Source organism: Passer domesticus, chromosome Z (genome assembly GCF_036417665.1).
Source record: "Passer domesticus isolate bPasDom1 chromosome Z, bPasDom1.hap1, whole genome shotgun sequence".
NCBI classification, from domain to species: domain Eukaryota; kingdom Metazoa; phylum Chordata; class Aves; order Passeriformes; family Passeridae; genus Passer; species Passer domesticus.
This window is the reverse complement of record NC_087512.1, coordinates 74,711,288-74,716,024: the sequence shown is the minus strand read 5'-3', so window position 1 is coordinate 74,716,024 and position 4,737 is coordinate 74,711,288.

Here is a 4,737-nt window from a genome sequence, read left to right as displayed (position 1 = left end):
TTTACTTTCCAGTATGAGCCTTCTAATAAAAAATTAGACATTAAAATAATTGAGATAATGAAGATTTGGGCATCTTCAGCTGCTGTCAGTTATAAATACCTCTTATCATTCTATTACACTAGTTTCCAGGATTTAAAAAATTTATTTGGGCCAAGAACTCCTGAAATATTTTGGAGAAGAGGACTGTGCAGTACCAAATGCCTGTTGAAAACCAGGACTGAAATATCATACATGTTGGTTGACAAAGACACTTTAGAAGTCTTGTGAAAAATAAATTTAACTCTCACAGGGGCAAGGTTTATCAGTGAGCAGCACTGAACAGCCCTGCTGTTCATAAGACACGAAATATTAGCAACCATTGTCAGCCACCTCTGCTCTTTCCTGTTTCTTTGTATGTTCAGCTCTTGAGTTCAGGAGAAGTTTCTGTCTCGCTGTAAAGTAACACTTGACCTAAAGTACTTGAGACAAAACAGACTAGAATAAAAACTGATGTTCATTTCACAAGGAAAGGCTGAAAGCATTAGAGGGGATTCAAGCCTACTTCAAATGTAGTATCTTGAAGATTTGAAGAAGACAGTATCTTGAAGATTTTCCTTAAGCCAAAGATAAGAGTGTCACAAAGACAATTTTTCTGTTACAATGCTACTTATGCGCTGCGCTGAGTTCCTGAAACAGAACAGGCAAAGGTAATTTAAATAATTTTTTCTTCCATTTCTTGTCTTTTGGCTTGCAAACTGTAAAAGTAAACTCTAGCTTAATTTTAGTGTCTTCTAAGATCTCTGCAGGGCATCTTCCCATGCCTTCGTGAATGGGATATAAAAGTCTTCAGAAAAGAAAAAGAATATTTTTAGGTGAAGAAATGCATTTTAAACAGAGATTGTGGGGCTTTTTTTCTGAAGAAGCATAAAATGACATGCTGACATGCTGACAAACGTCACTTTGAAAAGACGCTGCTCTTACAGGTTAACCCAAGCGAAGGTTCAATGGGATCAGATGGAGGAGTCACCAAGTAATGAGAACAGCTGTGTTTGTTCAAAAGGTGTTTCAGACCCTTGGATTAGAGCCAGAGACATGAGAGGATTTTGCAAGAGAGGAAGTAGATACTGCAGTGAAAAACCTTATGTTGTTTTGACACATAACAATGCATTCTGCAGTAATGAAAGGATTAGTAATTGCAGCCCTTCTTGTCTGCTGTTTTCTGTCAAAAACTTTATGCATTTTTCCTGCCACAAGAGAACCTACCATCTTGTCATAGGTTAAGAAGGAAGTGAGTTTTTTGGGAGGTTGTGGTCAAACCAATCACTGCTTGGATTTGAATATTGGCATCTGGTTTGGCCACTGAAGGTATGGATGCCTCTGAGAACCCAGGGGGTTAAAATCAGAGAACTGCCAGCAGAACACTCTCTTGGTTCTGGCCCGTGAAGGAGGTCAGAGCTGGGGCTGGCTGGGGAGGGGAAGCCCTGTGGCCGGGTGAGGGAGGCTGGAGCCTTGGGCAGAGGAGGGAGGTGAAGGCCTTGCAAGATGGAAGGGTGGAGGAGCCCTGAGAAGCATCGGGCCCCCTCCAACACCCCCCGGGAGAGAGATAGAGAGAGAGAGCCAGTGCCTGTGATGCCTTGAAATTCGATATCATGGACTGGAAGCACGGCTGGCCAGAAGGAGAAGTGGGAGATGCCACGCAAAAAAGTGCCCGGCCGCTGTGGGAGTTCTGGGCAGACAGAGGCAAAGATTTTAATCTCTTTCTAGAATAACGGAAGCCTTACAAATACTGATCCTCCTGAATCAGAATGAGGAGAGGGAGATGAAGCAGGAGGAAATGGGCAAGTGTAATGAAAGTTGTAATGAAAGTTGAAGCGCATGAGAAATGTCCGAAGAGGTGAGAAGAATCCTAGGTGGGAAGAGATGATGGAGTGGCCTTGAGCTGGACTCTTTCTTGTATAGCCATGGACAGACCCATGTTTTTCCTGTGACCCAGAGACTGTATTTAGGGGAAGGCAATGCCTTGGAGCTAAGAGTGAAGCAGTGGCATGGACAGAGACGGCTGAGGAGGGTGTGGGTTGCCCTCTGTCTCCGTGGAGAGGAAGATCTCTGTTCCCGAGGCCCCGAGGCCCCAGGGGGTGAAATTTGGGGAGGACTGGTGTCCCAAAGTTGAGAGACTGCTGCTTTTGGAACTGGGTGGAGCATCCTTAAACAAGGAATCCTAAAAGCAGTCCTGGCCCATGTGCAGTGGTGAGAGCACTGGACATGGAGGGGGAGAAGTCACGAGGGCCGATGTTCTCTGGGCGGTGCCACGAGTGACACGGAAGCACAGGAGGGTTCAATTGTGTTTCCAGGGGAAGCCTATGGTGCAAGGGGGGACTCCTCTCTCCCTGATGGACTGAGAGTTGATTATTTGAGGGACTAAAAGTTGATTATCTGAGAGATGGTGACAGGGTGGAAATCTATGGTGTTATTTCATGCTGTGGGGGAGAAGGAGGAATGTATTTGGAGCATTTTCATTCTTAATTCTGTGTCTGTTCCTTTTTACATGTTGTAGTCAATAAAGTTTGTTTCCTTTATTCCTAAGTTGAAGCCTGCTTTGCTCTGTTCCTGATCACATCTCACAGAAGCCACTAGGGAAAGTGTATTTTCATTGGGGCACTGGCATTGTGCCAGCCTCAAACCATGACACATCTGGTCTCACACAACACTAACTACAATTTAATAACTGCATTAAATTATTTTCTAATTTGTTTATTCTCTGCATGGTAGATTATTATTGAGGAACTTACAGAAATGGGCAGTTTTAAAGATCATCTTAGATTCACTCTGTAGAAAAAAAAACAACCTATGCTTAGAATGCTGCCATTCTCTTGACTTCTAGTCAAATGTGATTCAAGCCTTGATCAACAGAGGGAGATACAGCATAACTTATCAGCACATTTCTCAGCCCATTATACAACTGTCTTCCACACAAAACTCAAGGGATTTAGCAAATCTAGTTAATTTGGCATTGGTGTTCATAGTTACTGTGTCTTAACCACTCACTGTGCATACAGTATTACATTCTCAGGACATCAAAGAGCTACTCTGGGTCTCAATGCCAAAGCAACCCTTGCTCTTGTGTATTTCAGTTATTCAGCATTAGGCATGATAAGCTGAAGCAGGAGTCTGTGCACCTTGCGAACAAGGACATTGTGAGGAATGGACGATCCCCGGCAAGTGTAGTAGGATGCATGCAAAGAGCAATCCTGAGAAACAAGCACTCTGGTTTCCCCAGCGACCTTACCTGCTGCCTGCTCCCCTCGCGCTCAGCAGCCCCACTCCTGCGATAGGAGGCAATCCAGTCCTTAAACAGAGGCATCAATCCACATGCAGCTTTCTTGCGTAATGATGGAAATAAGGTCTCTGAAGTGCCTGCTTGTTAAAATTGGGATATATGAATATCCTCTTGACTTACAGAATGAAAATGCAATTATCCATGGAAATCCTGCTTCCCCTTGCCTGCTGTACTGCAGCAATCCACATGCTGCTTGGGATCCTGCTGTCTGGCACAACAAACCATACCAAAGGCTTTTGCAAAGCTCCCTAATGACCTTTACAGCCTTTTGAGAAGAACAGTACTTTCCCTATTTACTGTGAAATCACAGAACAAATTGGGTTGGGAAGGACCTTCGAGACGACTCTCACCACCTTGTCAACCACACCTGGCACTAAGTGCCATGCCCAGTCTTTTCTTAAACACCTTCAGGGGTGGTTCACCAGAGATGGTGATTCCACCACTTCCCAGGGCAGCGTAATCCAGTGCCAAATCGCTCTTCCCACAGACAGAAGACATAAGAGAAAGGGATGGAAGGATATTAAATATATCCTATATAGAGTAAAAGTGGACTATAAAAGAGCAGAAAATTAAATGTCAATGCCTTCCTTAATGCCCCTCCTTCTGCCACTGTGTGAAAAATTCACCTTTTATGATTGGCTTTTCACAAATATTAAAGTGAATATTGTATGTGTTATGTTAGAAACTTATATAGAAGTTATGCTGTATTAATTTTCTTAAGTAGTGTGTTAGTTTTAGTTTATAACATAATGTTGAAATAGAAACTATGCTATGTAGGATACTTTTTTTTAAGAAAGAACTCGCACCGAGATAGTAGCCACAGAACACCTAAATCTTTCTGAGAAAGATAATTTATTGCCCCATTATCAGAAGAAACTAACTGCTTCCTGCCTCGCTCAGCCCTGAAGACGTCGTTAGGATTAAGAGGAAGAAGTTGACGATGACCAGAGAAAATCCTTTATTTGAATGAAATTTATCGTGTATGAATATGCAACAGGCTATTGTTTTTAAGGATTAATCCTCTACTAACCTGCGTCCTTTTTCGGGCTTATTTTGCCCAGAAAGAGGTACCCGGACTGTCCACAACCCTTTGTTCTTTATTGTCTCATATTATCCTAATCCAAATTGTCCAAATTATTATTACTCTAATTATACTGCTATTTTTATAACCCTTTTATTATTATTAAACTCTTAAATTTTTAAAAGCAAGTGATTGGCGTTTGTCACGCTCCTGTTTTTCGCTCTGCTTTTTCTCACCCAGTCAGCCGCAACGCGGGCTGCTTACAGCCTTTCCAACCGTGTGCATCCTTGGCTGGGCTGGGGGCGGCAGTCCCCTTTCTCTTTTGCTCAAGACTGACGCAGCACTCCCGCTCCAGACCGCTTTCGCTTTCCATTCTTGGGCTGCGCTGTAGTTTCTTTTT